At 52.0% G+C, this 17,555-nt stretch overlaps 1 protein-coding gene across 46 annotated transcripts in view; it reads left to right on the plus strand.

Moving 5' to 3' along the window:
* CUX1 (cut like homeobox 1) overlaps nt 1–17,555 on the plus strand; it is a 349,540-nt gene that overhangs the window by 126,284 nt on the left and 205,701 nt on the right. The window lies entirely within an intron of this gene.

A 17,555-nucleotide genomic window follows, 5' to 3' on the forward strand; every position in this document is an offset into this window, starting at 1 on the left:
TCCCCTTTTCGAGCAGCAATTAAAGATCTGATGACGAGTGTGAATGTGGCAGCATTTTGGCATTTCGGATGGCGGCATAAACACACATGTTGAAAAACTCTAAATTTACATTGGTTGGTCTCCTGTGTCTCATTCTGCTAGAGGCGTAAAAATTTCATGTGCCTTTTTGTACAACCGTCCTGCTGTATCACGATTCAGGGGAAGCAAAAGTAACTAGAACGCACGTTACCGAGAATTATTTAAATTAGGCTTTATTCCATTTAGTCAGTACTGAAACTAGAATCTGAATATTCTTTTCCTTTTCTCCTTTTCACTTCCCCTTCATAATGGAGTTCAGGGACTTCCCTGGCAGTCCAGTGGTTAAGAATTCGCCTTCCAATGCAAGGGGTGTGGATCCAGTCCCTGGTTGGGGAGATAAAACCTTGGGGCCACAAAACCAAAACATAAAACAGAAGCAATATTGTAACAAATTCAACAACAAATTCATTTGAAAGTGGCCCATATCAAAAAAAGGAGGTTTTTTTTTTTTTAAATAATGGAGTTCAGCTCATACAGCTGCCCAGATTGGACCCTCTGATGCCTTCCCACCCACCCTTCGCTGAGCTGTGGGGTACCTGCAATGGTTGACACCACTGACCTTGCCTGTCTGCACCTGGTGGGTTGTCCTCCCTGGCACGCCCTTAAATCCCACCATTGACATTCCAATCTGAGGTCATTATCCTGTGATGGTCACACACGGTGTCCCCTGCCTGTCCTGGCTTGCATGCTGGTCCCACAAGAGCAAGACCCCTTTGTAGTCATTTCACACTGTACCTCCAGCCCCTAGCACAGACCCTGGGATGTAATAGGTGCTCAGTAAATATCCATCGACTGGCTGACTGGATGGGCTTCCCTGGTGGCTCAGTGGTGAAGAATATAGCTGTAATGCAGGAGCCACAGGAGACTCGGGTTTGATCCTTGGATCGGGAAGATCCCCTGGAGGAGGGCATGGTAACCCACTCCAGTACTCTTGCCTGGAGAATCCCATGGACAGAGGAGCAGTGGGCTGCAGTCCATAGGGTTGCAAAGAGTTGGACACAACTGAAGTGACTTAGCACACATGCCTGGCTGGCTGGATTTTCTTCTGGGTGGGATAATGACCAGTGATCAGAGGTTTCAGGGTGGCTGCCTGCCCTTTCCCATAAAGCTGGGAGTGCCCATTTAATCTGCGAGGAACTCAACCTCCCGGACAAGCTGTATGTACAGATGTGAGCTCTCAGAGGAACATTTTTACTGCTCAGACAATGTTCCAGGAGGTGACTAGAGAGACACCAACTTGTCCCAGCATGTGTGCCTGGGAAAGGCACACTTCTGGGCCGAAAGTGGGTCCTGGGCTCCCTGTGAAGAAGACTGATGCATGAGCACCCAGGGAGAAGAAGGGCTTCAGGAGGAGGGGACCCCTGGGGCTCCCACCCCGGAGCAGATCATCACACACCAAAATGGAGCCAAGGCTTGAAAGTTTGAGTCTTTGGCAAAAGCCCAAGTCAGTGAAAAGCCCAAGCACAGAAAATTGATGTTATTAGATCTTGAATTGTAATTAGAGAAACGATGTAATTAATTATCAGTACACTATTGTAAATCAAACACTGGGTTAAAAGGATAACTTCTGCAGTCTTAGGGATGTAGTAGTAACTCAGAAGAGACCCATGGGCCTTATTAATAAGCCCGTGAGTTTGGGCACAATAGCCCCCCTTCACTGGGTTTGGGTTTCTTTCATCTTCATCCATTTGTTCAGTCAAGAACTAGGATTTGAGCACCTGTGGATGCCAGGCCCAGGGGTGGGTGCTGGAGCCAGATGAGCAGGTGAGCAGGTCCCTTTCAGCCAGTGCCACGCTAACGAAACAGAGACCAGCAGGGTACCTGGGCCACAGAGGTCGTGATTAACATAGTGATAAAAAGAGGGCCACCCAGATCAGGGTTGCTTCTTCTCGAGAACAAGATCTTACAGGCTGAGAGCTTTCCACGAGCAGATCTGACCACTGCCTACCTAGGGCTGGAGCAGAAAATGACAGCTCAAGGGAAGGTGGCAGGTCACTTCCTAAGGGGGCCCCAAGACTTTGGCTTTTCTTCTTGTCTGACCCAAGAGACAGCTGCTGTGATGCTGACAGCTTCCCTCTGCTCTTAGTCAGCCCTTTACTGTTTACTTCTCCAGCCAGACGGGCAACCCCGTGATCCTCGTGGTCAGAAGCCACAGCTCCCTGCGTCATGGAGGGCTCTCTCCCCAAGAGAACCTGCATGCCTTTCCTGTCCTCTCTCTGAATCCAGGCTCCTAGGTGCTTGAGTCCAGAGTTGTTACTGACATTGTTGTTTTAAAGTCACCGAGTTATATGCTGTGTCCTTCAGAATTTTGAAAATAAGTGAAAAATTAATGTGTGACCATCAGGCTTGTCCCAGCGAATGCTGCAGATGCCCCTCCCTCGCCACTTAGCCGAGCAGGGGTAGGGCTGTGGCCTGAACTCTCTTCCCTTTCCTTTCGTGGATCCTGATCCAGCACTATGCCCACCCCCCACACTCACCCCCATACCCTTTCCTTTGCTGTCTTCTCTGCACTGCCCTTACCATCACCTGATCCATTATGTGTCACTCATCTCTCCTCATTAGGATGTAAGTTCCATGAATACAAGAACTTGTTGCATTTCTGCAGCCATCAGACTCGCTGGCATGTCAGGAGGCACTGAAATCTCCATTTCACGAATGATGACCGTCAAGTCAGAGTGCAGAAGGTTGTCTGGCCTGGGCTTCCCAGAGCCACCCATTGATAAGTAGCCCCTGAGCCATCCCCACGAGGGGCGATCAGTCATTCTCCCTAACAGATGTGTGTTTATTACGTCTAAAGTGTTCTGAACGGTATTTAAATTGTGAGGACAACTATTAGGACTCTGATGACTCAAGTCTCGATTCTAATGAAACCAAGGACGTCTCACTGCATCACATCTGCAGGTGGGAAAGTCAAGTGTTGTTTTATTTCCATATTCACCAAGATGCCTGAAATGAGAAAATAGCAAATGTAAGGAAGGAAACCAGACCCTGGGGTGTTGTGCAAGTGTATCTATGCAGGTATCTTCTTGCCTGTTGACACTGGATCTACTCTTTACCTGCATCTCAGGCTTGAATGTGTGAGTCAGCTACGGCCAGTAACACACTAATAAGAAGTCATCTGCCCTTCGACTTTCCCCTCCTGCTGTAGTCAGGAGTGCTGACAGCGTCTACAGGAAACAGGAGAGTCTGGGTTGGCTCTGGCTGTCTCTCTTCCTCACTGAGGTCTTGTGGGCTAGAGGGGGGAGGCTGGGGGCTGGTGCCTAGTGGTGGTCACACCTGCCCTCAGCCTGCTCTGTGCTCATGGTTGTAGGAGCCCAGTAGCTGTCAGACATCTCCTGCTTCTCCATCACCACTCCCACCAACGAAGTCCCTGAACATGCTCCCTGGACAGTGAAAGAGGGACTAGTGTCAGGAGAAGGAAGGAAAGGTCACAGGGCCTGTTGAGTTTCCTCACCTGCAAAACAAAGATGGTTAATCCCCTCCCTGGGCGGTGACAGGGCACCCACAGAGGGTGCTATGGGTGGCAGTGTGCTGGGCCCAAGTAAAGCCCCTATCAATGACTCGAGTCATTCATTCAACAGTAGTTAGTGACAGCCCACCTTAACAGGAAGGAGTATCACACAGCCTCGAAAACCTAGAATCAAGAATACGTTCCTGTGGGATGGTGGTGGGTGTTTCAAATAGAAAATCTTTCTTTAATGCTGTTATTTGTGTTTTCCTTAAAATGATTACTCTTAGGGTGGCAACTTCTCTCATAGAAATTAAATCTTGGAAAGAAAAGGAAAAGCAAGAATTTGCAGAAGACAGCCCAAGTGCAGTCTCCTCTCCCAGGAGCTCTCCCTCCCCTCGGCCCCCCACTTTGGCCCCATCACCTAGGGCGGCTCCTCCCTCCATGGGGCATGGGGTGGAGCCCCTTTTCCTCCTGCCCCTGCCGCTGCCCACCACACTCAGCAGTTACTTACGAGTGGATCGCAGCTAGGAGACCAAGGTGTTAGGTATGGACCCTGCGTCTTTTTTATTAGTATCTTTATTTCCTTGTTGGTTCACATGTAGGTGTACCTCCTCAGGATAAGATGAGTGTATGAGTCACCCTTCTAAACCTGTTTCCTAATCTGTTAAGTGTACCCACCCTGCAGGACGGTTGCAAGACAACGCATGTAAAAATCACGGTCTAGGTCCTAGTCCACAAAGGAGAAATAGCCTCTTCGGGACTTCCCTGGCGGTCCAGTGGTTAAGACTCTGCACTGCCAATGCATGGCACGTGAGTTTGATCACTGGTTGGGGAACGAAGATCCTGCACACTCTACAGTGCGGCCAAAAAAGAGAGAGAGAAATAGCCTCTTCCATCTTTTGTGGCTTTCATTTTCGAGTGCTCAGATTATTTTCTTAAAAAAAAAAAAAGAAAGGCTTGTGCCCAGAATCTGCCCTGCACTCATTCAGATTACTTTTATTTAACTGTTCTGTGAGTGTCCCATGCACAGGCCATGCAGTCCCTGAGCTGCACTGTCAACACGGTGCCCTGAGAGGCCCAGGCCCAGTGGAGGGAGTGGCTGCAGCCTGGGAAAAGTAGATGTCAGTGAAAAATGCTGGAGGTGGTTGGCATCCACCAAACCTGGTCATAAACCCAGCGCGTTCTCAGCACAAAATGAGCGCTGTTAAAAATAAAACGTACGAGAAGCAATATATTTGAATACGAGGGCACTGCAAACAGTTTCGCAAGGTATTAAGAGCGCATTAATCTTAATTTTATTATATATTAAAGTTTCTAACTTTTCAAATAATGCAGTTTTCGTTGTTTCAAAATGTCTGAGAATTATAGAGCTATTTGGTGTGGCTGTCAGGCAAGGACTCCTGCCATTTATTGGGGCCCTGGTTTTATTTAATAGCCAGATGAATGGAACAGTTAATAAAAGAAATATTGCTTTATTCCCTGACATTTATGTCCTTGGTTTCCAATAAAGAATTGAAATTATGAATAGTTGATGGTTTAAATTGATGTTTTATGTTGAACGCTAGCTATAATTTGCCCTCTGAGGATTGTAATACCGAGAAACAGATGGTTTTTCACAGTAACAAATTGCTATGTGTATACAGTCTCCAGTCTTGGCTTTCAGACACTTTCACCTTTGGTTCCGAGCTGCCCTGCCGCTGGCAGCCGGTGGGGAAGACACAGCGTCTCTGGAAAGGGGCTTCCTGTGCCGGGGGGATACCCAGCCAGGCCCCCCGCCACCCCTGGGGGGTTTCGGCTGCAGTTCAGAATCAGATCACAGGCAAGCGCTGTGTCTAAGTCTCTGCCAGTACCTGCAGTTCAAGCCGGGCGCTGGGAGCCAGCTGCCTTTGGAGGCGGCTCCTCCAAGGTCTCGGTGGTGGCTCTGAGGCAAGGCCCGCAGCCTCGCTAAGTGTGACAGCCTGAGACCACGTGCACTACAGACCTCACAGCCCTCTAGAACCAGCAGAGAGATGCAGCGGAGACAAGTTGTGTTCTGTGGGTGGCCCACAGGGGAGAGATTAAGAGCTGGGGCTCTGGAACCAGGCGGCTCAAGGGCCGGGCCTGACTTGAGTGACCGTGACTGCCCAGGTGACATTGGAGGAGACCCCAAGGCACCCTCCCCATGTCAGTTTCCTCATCTATAATGTGTGACTGACAGCAGAAACCACCCACCAGCGCCCACCTCACCCCCACCCCCACCCCTATTTGGGAGATTGAATGAGATGATCCTGTAAAACAGCACTTAGCGCAGCACAGAGCACAAGGCACAGTAAGCGTCGGTGCCGCCGAGCACGAGCAGCAAAGATGACAAAGCAGATGGATTTGGGGTGATTCCTAGTGTTACAAAAGCCTTTTTGTTCTTTAGGGCAAGTTCCCACATGGGGTTCTTTAAACGGGCTACGTGTCAGGGCTGCAGAAATTTACTTTGCAGAACCTTTTAAAGGAACGTGGCTTCCGTGGAGTGAGGCACCTGACACAGTAACACTGCAGAATGTTTGTGTGATGCTGGCCCCAGAGGCACCCTCCGGGGAGGAGGAGCTGGGCTTTCTCAGGCCCCAAGGCCACTGAGGCTGGTGTATCTCTGACAGAAGCCTGGAGCTTGTTAAACTGTTGAAATGTGAACCAGAGCCCCAGGTAGACAATTCAGGAACACTTACAGCTAGGAAGTGGTGTCTGGTTTTATGTGTAATTTTGCACAAGTGATAATAGCACTTGGTAATTGGAAATGGTAATGATGCACTTGGGGTTAGATCTTAATATTTTCGTAAAATTTCATCAATTGAGATTGATGGTTCTATTTTCTCCAAGAAGAATGTTGAATTTCGTGTTTTTTGTTGTGTAGGTTGCAATCCAAGAGCTTGTTTTCAAGGCATTTATTTATTACTTGGGTTTCCCAGGTGGCACTAGTGGTTAAGAAACTGCCTGCCAACGCAGGGGCCGTAAGAGACGCGGGCTCGATCCCTGGGTCAGGAAGACCCCTTGGAGGGAGGGCACGGCAACCCACTCCAATATTCTTGCTTGGAAAATCCCGTGGACAGAGGTGCCTAGAAGGCTACAGTCCATAGCGTCGCAAAGAGTCGGCCAGAACCTAAGTGACTTAACACGCATGCATGCCTTTATTACTTAGTATGCTAAGCTCCTTCCACAAGGAAAGAAAACAGACAAGCATTTGAGCTCTCCGTTGATTGGATAAAAAAATAACCCTGTGCATCTCGTGCCTGCGTCCCTTAAGAGAGAGCCAGCAACGACTCCCAATACCTATCTCCCTTAAGAGAGCCGGCAACGACTCCCAATACCTATCTCCCTTAAGAGAGCCGGCAACGACTCCCAATACCTATCTCCCTTAAGAGAGAGCCGGCAACGACTCCCAATACCTATCTCCCTTAAGAGAGCCGGCAACGACTCCCAATACCTATCTCCCTTAAGAGAGCCGGCAACGACTCCCAATACCTATCTCCCTTAAGAGAGCCGGCAACGATCCCAATACCTATCTCCCTTAAGAGAGCCGGCAACGATCCCAATACCTATCTCCCTTAAGAGAGAGCCGGCAACGATCCCAATACCTATCTCCCTTAAGAGAGCCGGCAACGACTCCCAATACCTATCTCCCTTAAGAGAGCCGGCAACGATCCCAATACCTATCTCCCTTAAGAGAGCCGGCAACGATCCCAATACCTATCTCCCTTAAGAGAGCCGGCAACGATCCCAATACCTATCTCCCTTAAGAGAGCCGGCAACGATCCCAATACCTATCTCCCTTAAGAGAGCCGGCAACGATCCCAATACCTATCTCCCTTAAGAGAGCCGGCAACGATCCCAATACCTATCTCCCTTAAGAGAGCCGGCAACGACTCCCAATACCTATCTCCCTTAAGAGAGCCGGCAACGATCCCAATACCTATCGTGTGCTGCACTTGATCCTTTTACTCAACCCCCCACAGAGGGTGAGAGGCAGGCCCTTCCCAAGGCCCCACCACCATTCCAGTGAGTGATGGAGCCTGGGTCAGGCGCAGTCTCTGCCCACCTGCCTCCGTGGAGGATCCCAGGGATGAGCTCTGGAGGCTGCCCCATGGGCACCATGGCCTGCAGCTCGGGTTCCGGCCCCAGTGCAGAACTGAGTGAGCGGTCGTTATCCTCCAAGTTCACGTGAACCAGTGATGATTTGGAGATAAGAAGTGGTACTGGGTTGGCATAAGGAGACCAGGGCAGGAGCCTGGACCCTACTTGCTCCAGAGCAGGTGTCTTTCTGGACCTCTTCCCCCGTCTGTCACATGGGTTATTGAGCTGGAATGTTCTTTCTCCAGCATGAAGCTCATCCTCTCAGGGCCCTGCTGCAGGTCTCTCAGCACCTCCCTGCGGCCTGAGGGTGAGTCCGACGCTTTCCCCGGGAGCCATGGCAACCGCCCCAGCTTGTCTCCAGCCTTGCTGGCCTCTGTGGAGTCCCAAGTCCCTTACTCTGGGCACGTCCTGTCCACCCACTCCCCTCCCCTGCCCCCATTCTCTCCACTCAGAGCTCAGCTGAGATGCTGCCACCCAGGAACTCTGCCTCCCCCCTGGCTGGGCCCGGGGCCTCTGCAACGCCCAGATCAGCTCCACCACCTCCCAGTACAGCACACAGCAGGCACTATGCATGGGGAGTAGAGGCATGTGCAGATGTGCATGCAAAAGTTGTCATGGGTTGAGCAGTGCCGCTTTTATCCTAGTTGTGAGATTCTTCATGAGGAAGGGATGTGTAGGGCTTGCCCATCAGTTACAGCTCAGATATTCTGAGAGCTCAGTAATTTACTGGCAGTACTTCCTAATAGGTTTTCATAGAAGAAATGATGAATCCAGGATCACTGCTTGTCCGTCGTAGATCAGAGAGTCATGTTTCAAATTTTGTTTTTGTTTGTTTGGTTTTTTAAATGAAAGAGAGCTTTGTTTCATAGGTTGAGTGTTAGGGGCTGTTAACCTGGTTGCTCCATGTGACTGGAGACCCTCAGGGTCCCCCACAGGAAGCAAGGGCAGGGACAGCATCTCTCGGTCACTGTGGTATTCCAACAATTGGGGGGAACTCAGGAGCCCTTGCCAGACAGGAAAGGGCAAGTTATCAGAGTCGCTCCGGCCCCATGCCCTTCCTTAACGCAGGTTAAAAACAAATGTACAATATAATTTACACTGGAAAGAAGTCTGAACTATTGACAAGGAAAGCCAAGGTCAGGCAAGGGGAAGGTTTTGGTGGCAGAAGCTCCTCCGCGTGAGTCACCCTGGTGTCTGCTCAGTGTCCCCAGCTCATTCCTCATAGCTTGAATCATCCCGTTGAGGGGCTGGGTTGGGAGGTGAGAAATCCAGGCTGAACCCTGAGGTTCTCAGTGAGCTGCGAAGAAAGTGTCACCTCTCCTGGCTGTGAAAGCTCCAAGCTCTATTTGTGGTGTCCACACCCCTGGCGGTCCCCTCAGATGAGTCAGCGCCCCCCTCCCGCCCACCTCCCGCCCCACATCTCCCCAAAGTCCCAGGGCTCTCGGCCGCTGTTTCCCTTTAGTTCCTGAGTCCACAGCGCTGCTCAGGCTCCCCAGGTCTACCCTACAGCCTGCAAACGGCCTCCCAGCCTCTGGGTGTGGCCTGGCCAACCCTTTCCATCATCATCGTCCCCAGGACCTTCCCCGGCCCACGGCCTTTGAAACGAGACCTCCACACTCTGCCTGTACTTTGAGCCTCTTTGAGTTGTGTCCCGAATGCTAGTACCAGACAGATGCAGTCTCTGCTGAGCTCTCAGGCATCCCGGACTCGGGATGCTGGGGTCCCCTCTGGAAGCCAGGGCTCCTGTGTTCTGAGGCCTTTGGACTCACTCCTCCTTCTCTTTCTGTGTGTCAGTATCCCACTCATGCATCCTCCAAGGCACCTCTGTGAGGCCCTCTCTCCTCCTGTAGCTCCTTCGTCACTCCGTCCTACCTCCCTGCAGTCGTGAGCCCCCCTCCTCCCCAGACATGGAACCAGAGACTCCAAATGGTATTTGTTCCCAATGTTGTCCACAGTGGCACCTCGCCTAGGACTTTGCATGCACTGGACAGTGGTAACAGTGACACTAATAGCCAGAATGGTGGCATTATCCCAGCAAATCACCATGCCAGCCTCAGCTTCCATCAAACCTCAGTGCTTCACCCATCAGCTCCAAAGTACCTTCAAACTCTTAAACACCATGGCCTTCAGGAGACACTGGGAACGTGATGTCTGTCTGCACACACTTTCTGTGGCTGTCATTTGTACGGAGGGTCTTACACTCCAGGGAGTGACTCTCAATGAAATGACAGCCTCACCACAGTGGAGACGAGCTATGACAAGCGAGAGGCTGAGAGGCGGAAGGCATCTCTCCACACCGTGGATTCCTACAGCCTTGGCCCTGCCAGGAAGAGTGGTCCACCCAGCAGTTATGTAAGTTCCAGTCTGCATGCATCCCCGCTCAGTTCTGCTTGGACAGTTCAAGGACAATCTGCCCCACAGTTCGTCTAAGCTTGTATTGTCATGTCCCCTCCAACAGGCAAGGGACCCTGAGGCTTCATCAGCCCCGGGCCCTGGAGTTGGAGAGAAAGCCTCCTAGGCCCCTTATTCTTCCCTTTTGGGTGCATTTCTGGGTGCGTCTGCTGGAGATAAATGCTAAAGTGAACAGTTTTGAGTTAGAATAGCATCTGCATGCAAATAAGGGTCGAGGGGGTAAATGGGGAAGATGAACTTGAAGATGAACTTGAAACAAGACCAGAAAAGTGCAGGAGCTGCCACTCGTGAGGAACAGGAAATGGGATTTCCCCACTTGCGGTCTGGGGGAACCCCCCGGGTGCCTGTCTTCTACCATCATCCCCAGCTCTTAGCCTTTGCCCCAGACTATGCGGCCCACATTCCTGGTGGGACTCCAGGCAGTTGAGGGGACCAGTTGCAGTCAGGATAAAGGGCACAGGAGAATTCCAAAATTCCCTTTCCCTCTCAGTATGTAGTTCTTCATCGTTACTGAGCCCAGTCAGCGCAGCCTCCCTGTGTTCCTCTGTTCTATAGTTTTGTGCATCCCTGTAAAGTTTTGCTTGAAAACGATCTTCTACAACTGAAGATACAAAAAAGTTTGAAAATCACTGATTTAGACTCCAGCCTGTTTTTTGATTTGGGAAGCTCAGGTCTGAAGAAGGGAGGCGACCAGCCCGTGAGCTGGGCCTCAGCTATCACCGCGCCTCAGAAGCCACTCCTAGCTGTGGGGTCCCCGAAGGCCAGGCAGTGTCCCGCCCATGCCCAGTGCCCAATAAAGGGTCCATCCATGTTGGTAAATGAAGTAAGTAGGTGTCCCCCGAGGGCCTTATGGCCCACAAGGTGACAGTGATTTAGGACTTCTTGCCTCAGGGACGGGAGCTCAGATACAAAAGAGCGGAAATTTGACCGTGGTTCTTGGTTTGGAAGAGGGTCATCAGACCTGGATGTGGGCTGTCCCCATTTTGATCTTTGGTCTTTTCTTGTTTCATTTCAGGGGGAGGGTTTGTTGACAACAGTTATATACTTTTAGAAAATAAAAGTTCCAATTTCAGAGAGAATGATAAAAAATGTACAAGTATGTCACCCCTCCAGTCTTCAGACCTGGGGCCCCTCTGAATGCCCCAAGGAGGCCCAGGCTCCATGCTGACCAAGTCCAGTTCAGGATCTGTCTCCCCAGGCGTCTGCTTTTCCCTGAACGGACAGAAGGGCTTGGCCCCAAGTCCTCACCTATTTCAACCTTCCCTGGCTCCTTTGCATGGTAATGGGTCACACAAAGGCCGTTAAGATCCAGAGAATACACCTGACTGATCCAGTGCAGGTTTGAGAAAATCAGAAGACAGGGAACTAGGTCGGAGGCAGGGGGTGGGGGCTGAGAGCTGCCGCTGCTCTGAGGAGGGGGTAGTGTCTGGGGTTCACCAGGGGTGACTCTGAGGGCTCTGAGATCATGGTTTACTTGAGAAGTAATTTTTTAAGATTCAAAAGTGAAAAAAAAAGAAAAGAAAAATAACCCCGCAGACTCTTATAGAAGATCTTAGTAGCTGTAAGAAGTGCAATTTACGCGCACAGAACTCTGGTCGATGTTTGAAAAGCACGTGGGTCTGGCCCTGGTCCCACGGGCAGCCCGGCATCCTGGTGAACACAGAGCGATTTGTGTTTACGGGGACTTAGCAGATTGGTGGGTAGTTTGCAGTCAGCTTGGCAGTGCTTATTCGTATTTATCCAAGAGCTGCAGGGCCATCTGCCTATTTTGCATTTTGGTGGAGATGTCTGACCTTCTCGGGGAGGAGAGCTCCCAAGGAGGCCGTGCACGTGAGAATGGCTGGACCAGGCAAGGGGTGCAGGAGGAAGGCTGTTCCCAATTGGGTCCCAGCTGACCCTCGGTGGCCCCCACCCCTGGGCAGCCAGGCACAGCTGCTCAGGAATCTTTGGATGAGCCGTTCTTTCTGGTCTGTCTCTGTCTCGCCGGGTGTGGCCAAGCCTGGGGGGCCCACCCTGGGGATCCCAGGACCACCCCCCCCCCAGCAGATCTGGAGGCAGCAGTGCCACTGTGAACACAGCCAGGGAGAAAGTGCAATGACGATCCCCAAACGCAAAGCTTTCACTATGACTCCTTCCTGTTGATTCCACCTCCTTGCCGTCTTCCCTTTCTCCTCTACTGTGACCCTGTGTGGACCTTGCCCTCTGATATCCACCCAGAAAAATCGTGCACATACTTCGTGTGCCTGTCCAAAGCAGCTTCCTCTAGAAACTTCTCTGACATGCTCATCTGCCCTGGGTTGTGCTGATCTGAAGAAAAGTGAAGCGTTGGTTACTAAGTCATGTTGGACTCTTTGCAACCCCTTGGACTGTAGCCCACCAGGCTCCTCTGTCCATGGGATTTCCCAGGCAAGAATACTGGAGTGGGTCACCATGCCCTCCTCCAGGGGATCTTCCTGACCCAAGGATTGAACCCAGTTCTCCTGCCTTGTAGGCAGATTCTTTACTGTCTGAGCCACCAGGAAGCCCAAACACCTCTCTTATTTCTTACCCATTTTATAAGCGAGGGAACAGACATGTGATAAGGCAGCTGCTAACCCTAACCTTAACCAGTGAGTGGAGGCCAGTGAGTGCAGCTCAGAGCCCAGCTTAGGGGCCAGGCGTCTTCCTTCCCAGGACGAGGATCTCAGGGAGGCTCACTATGGGTCAGAGTGTCTGGTCTTAAGGCCCCCCCCCAAGTCTGCTGGCCCTGCCAGCACCCACCCAGCAGTTCTCACTGGTTTGGCCTCTGTCCCCAGCTCAGGGATTCCAGGCAGTGAGGGCACACGTAGCCCGTGTCAACCCCACAGCTCAGTTCTCACTGGTTTGGCCTCTGTCCCCAGCTCAGGGATTCCAGGCAGTGGGGGCACACGTAGCCCGTGTCAACCCCACAGCTCAGTCACTGTGTCTTAAATTGCGGGGCTCAGACTAGGGGCTGTGTGCCCCCCTCGCCCACCCCAGGACCTAGCACGGAACCAGGTTGCACGGTGCCCTTATGAGCCTCAGTCCAGACTGCCTCTGCTTCATCCCATTTCATTTAATCTGTTCCTGTCTTAGGAGAAGGAGGCCCCTGGGGTCTCAGGAAGGAGCGAGATGGAGGGAGTTGACTTTCTGCCACTTCAGTCTTCCTGGAGGTGAACCCATCCCTGGTAAAAAAAAAAAAAGGAAGAAAACTGGCCTTTTGGATCTACGAGTCGGCCTCGGCATCTGGTCCCCAAGCAGACCCTGGTGGGCAGAGTGCCCGCTTCCTGGAGCTCTGCAGCCCACGTGGGCAGGGAGCTGCTTCCTGGTCTAACTGCTGGCATCCAGCTCTTTCTTCCCCCTTTCCTGAAGTTCAGGAAAGTTGTCATGTGGGGGGGGGTTGGTGATAGATAAAGGCCCCTGACCTCCCAGGTTTGCGGCAGGACTTTGAAGTCTGTTTCCTCTTGGCCCTGGGGCCACTCCTCTGCACTGCCTCCCATGGCGCTTTCCTCCTCAGTTCCCCCCTCGAGGGCCAGGCCCACCAGCCCGCCAGCTTCCTCCAGCCCTGCAGATGGGCTCTGCCGCGCCATCAAACCTTGCGTCTTGGAGCATCAGCTGTCCTGCACCAGCTCGAGGTGTGGAGAGGAAGGGCCATTACCCCCTACCCCGGGGTCCCCCATCATTATCTGGACGTGCTCATGGCTCTCCTCCTCTCCCCTGCCCCCTGCCCAATGGCTGAGCCTCCACGTGCCCCTTTGAACTTTATTGACAACACACGCATTAGAAGATTACTTTGAAATCTCGATTCTCCAGCAAAGACACCAACTCAGAAGCTGGCTTTCCTTTGATTTACGTCGGCCTCATCCAGTCGGCAGGATTGCCCCCGCCCGCCCCAGAGTGTTTGAGTGTGGTTTCTGCTCTGCTGAGGCCTTTGACAAATCGCCTGAGAAGACCCCCTGACAGAGCGTGATGTGTTCATCACAGTGGGCCACCTCGGCCCCGATCACTTCCAAGATTAAACCTTCCTACGGGGTCTGCGCGGCCCCATGAGCCATCAGGCTACAGGTTTAAGATTACTGATGAATGTGCTGAGTCAAGTCCGGTTTAAAACCACGTAGGTTTTGAAGTTCTTAGGTTTGGTGAGGAAACGAAACCCTTTGTCCCAAACCAGGGCCTGTCTTGTTGGCGTCGTGTGCGTGCGGCGTGTTTTTGAGCGTCTCTATTTTGAGCTGTTTGGAAAAGCAGCTGCCCTGACTCAGGACACATGTGTCTCCATCTCGCTTCCCGACATTAGCACCAAAATAGAAATCGAACTCTGTCTGCAGCCTGTCTTGCAGGCGACTCATCAATGAAACCGCTTCCAAATGTTCTCCCGGAGCACTCCACTTCCGCCTCATCCAGCTTGGGTGGAAGATCACATTTTCAGTTCTAAAGAGTTTTCAACAGTTTCTTCTCTGGGGAGCAACATCTACCGCGTATACACTGAACCTAGAAAAATTCCCAGTCTAATCAGCCCTGCTTTAGAACCCTCCAGAAGGCACCAGGTTGAGGGCTGGTTGAAGCCACAGAAGCGAGGGTACTGTTATTCTGCATGCACCTGGCTTCCTCCTGCCGATGTTCGTTTGCACTTCAGCAAACCGTTCATTGGAATGGGTCTGTGCAGTGCCCGGAATGCCAACGGGCTAGTACTGGCAGGGTTTCGCCGGTACTCAAGGAAAGGTGTATTTAAACATGATCTACTTTCATGTCCAGCAAACTTCACTTGGAAATTCACAGGACAGATCAGGGTCTTTTACAAATGGCTGAGCCTACCCTCCTACCAGACTAAGGCTGGAAGAATCTCCCTGAGCATTCATCTCAGATACTCCCAATAGCACCAGCCAACCTCTTCCTCTGAACAAAATGTTTAGTTTTGGGGTTCCTTGTCTTGTAACTGAAAAGTTCTTGTTTATTAAGCTTTGATGGTTGCGGGGGGGGGGCGGCGCGGGGGGAAGCATGGGGTGTGGAAATACCCTCTTTGCATCTTTACAATAAACGCGTGTATTAAATGTGTTCACTTGCCAGGCCTTGTGCCGAGAATAGAAACGTCAGTAAGGCGTGGTCCAGCACACAGGGGCCTCTTGGTTGTGGGGCCTGGGGGTTGGTCTCAGGCCAAAAACAGGGTGCCGCCGTGGGTGTTGGGGACCCGGGTCAGCCCTCAGTCCTCCCTGGGAGTGGTTGGGTGCGCTTCGTGCAGAGGTGACCCAGCCGGTGAAGCTCTAGCAACGCCCAGGTGTGCTCTAAGGCCCACCTCCTCTTCACTTTTGTCTTGACGTGCTCTTGTTTCTACCTTTTTCACACTGTGTTGCCATGATTTACTTATTTATCCTCCTTGTGGAGCTCCAGCTGTAGAGGCAGGGCGATGTTCCTGGACGTGCACACACAGGGCACAGAGCAGACTCCCTTAGAAAGGGTGTACCAAGCAAAGCCCACCACTTCCTTCCGGAGAGAGTCACCACCACTTACCTCACCCCTGCTCAGAGGGGCTTAACTGCTGTTACTGGATGTCCTCAAGGCTGAGACATCACTGTCCATTCTTCAGCTGTGTCAAAGGAGAAGTGTAATTAATTTACAAAAATGTGACTAAAAAAAGGTGGTCAGAGAACTGCTGTATAAGACGAGGTAAAACGGTCTGTGGTATTGACTTTTGCACGTTGCCTTGGGCTCGGGGCAAGGCTGCGGGAGAGAGACTTGGGTCAATGCCTTCCCTCTGGGTCCAACAGCTGTGGGGCGCGGTCTGGTTCTGTTGCTCCATGGCGTGTCCCCACCCCTCAAGACTCATCAGAGATCTTGCCCCCCTGGGGCTCTGGGCTCTCATCTGGCTCTTGGCAGCTGGAGCAGAATTCCAGGTGGCGGCCCTTGGGTGCCTGGAGGTTGGGCCACAGCCCTCTCCATGAGCTCAGCCCCCTACTTGCTTGAGGCTAACGTGAGGTCTACTTGGCTGTTTGGAATGGGGCTTCCCCAGCATCTTTGCGGGCCTCCAGAGAAATGGAGGTGCACTGTGGCTCTGAGCGTAGCCCTGGGCCACAAAGTCACCCCCACCAACAGTATCTGCCTTTTTAACAGCCTGCCCCTGGTCCGCAGTTCTTCGCTCCTGGACCTCGAGGTCTTGTTGTTGCCACCTATGAGTGACTCTCCAAAGTGGGTCCTCTGATCCCTCGGGTGTGGGGCTCTCTGCCCCAACAGCTGGCATACTGTGTGACTGGGGGAAGCTGTCATAATAAAGGAGGTTACTGCTCAGCTGCCCAGAAGGTGAGGTAGAGGGCTGACCGCCTGCCTTGAATTTGCAGATACCAGAGCTGGACTGCCCTGTTGAAAGGCACTGGTGTCGGATAAGGGGGCTCTCTTGGTCAGATCTGGGCCTCCCCGGGCTCAGGGGCTTGGGCTCTGTGCCAGCCCCACCCTCTGTTCAGCCAAAAAGTTGCCGATTTCTCACTCTCACGGCAGCAGGCTTGTCCATCGTAGGCCATTCCATTAAGTGATCGGGATTCAGAGATATTAAGGTCACCACAGTGTTGCTTAAGTTAAACCTGAATTGTGCCCCCCGGCTTCAGAGTGACCTCGGATATAAAAATCACCCATCTCCCAGAGTTGCTCAGTGCTTCATGGATAAGATGTCTAGAGAGTCTGGGTTTCCTAAAATATACAGCTCAATCCTTTGTCTCCCTTCACATACGTCTGGATGCAGAGTTACAGAGATGTTCCAAACGGCAGGGTGCGGGCCGGCAAGCTGTCCCCGGGGAGATGGACTCAGCCAGAGAGGAGCAGGGCGGTCAGCCTGACCTGCTGGTGAAACTGGATCGGGGAGAGTGGGGTAGACGGCTCAGGTCAGCTGAGCGAGGCCCCCACGTGCTGCGTATTTGTGTGGACCGGGAGAGAAGGTCAGGCTTCCGCGTTAACGAGGAAGGAGAAGAAATTTGGCTGATAAACCAGCTCATAAATAATCTCCAGTGACAATAGGCTTTTATCCCCAAAGTCTTCTGAGCTTTTAAAGGAAGACATCCATATCCCACATCTCATATGACGTTCACAGCCACCTTTCAGCTGGAGTCATTGGGTGGGGGTTGGGGGTGGGAGTGAGGCTGGGGGCTGAGGCCCTCCTGGGGTCTACAGAGTGATGGGGCCAGCATGGATGCTGGCTCTGTCCATGTGGCCGAAGTACCCGCATGTGAAGCAGCCGCTCATCCTTGTCACAGGTACACACACATGCAATGGGGGCTGGTGAGGCCAGAGGAAACAGAGAGAATGAAGGAATAGGTGGAGGATCCAGACTTTCTCTTACAGGGCCAGATGCTAAATATTGTAGGCCTGGACAGCCAAGAGGCAAAATCAGTATAATTACGTACATACTTAGCTGTTCTTTCGTTTTTTGGGCTGCACCTAGAGGCATGTGGGATCTTAGTTTCCCCAACCAGGGATCAAACTCTCACCCCTTGAAGTGGAAGCATGAAACCTTAACCACTACCGCCAGGGAAGTCCC

Source organism: Giraffa tippelskirchi, chromosome 13 (genome assembly GCF_054371585.1).
Source record: "Giraffa tippelskirchi isolate mGirTip1 chromosome 13, T2T-mGirTip1v1.2.pri, whole genome shotgun sequence".
Lineage (NCBI taxonomy): Eukaryota > Metazoa > Chordata > Mammalia > Artiodactyla > Giraffidae > Giraffa > Giraffa tippelskirchi.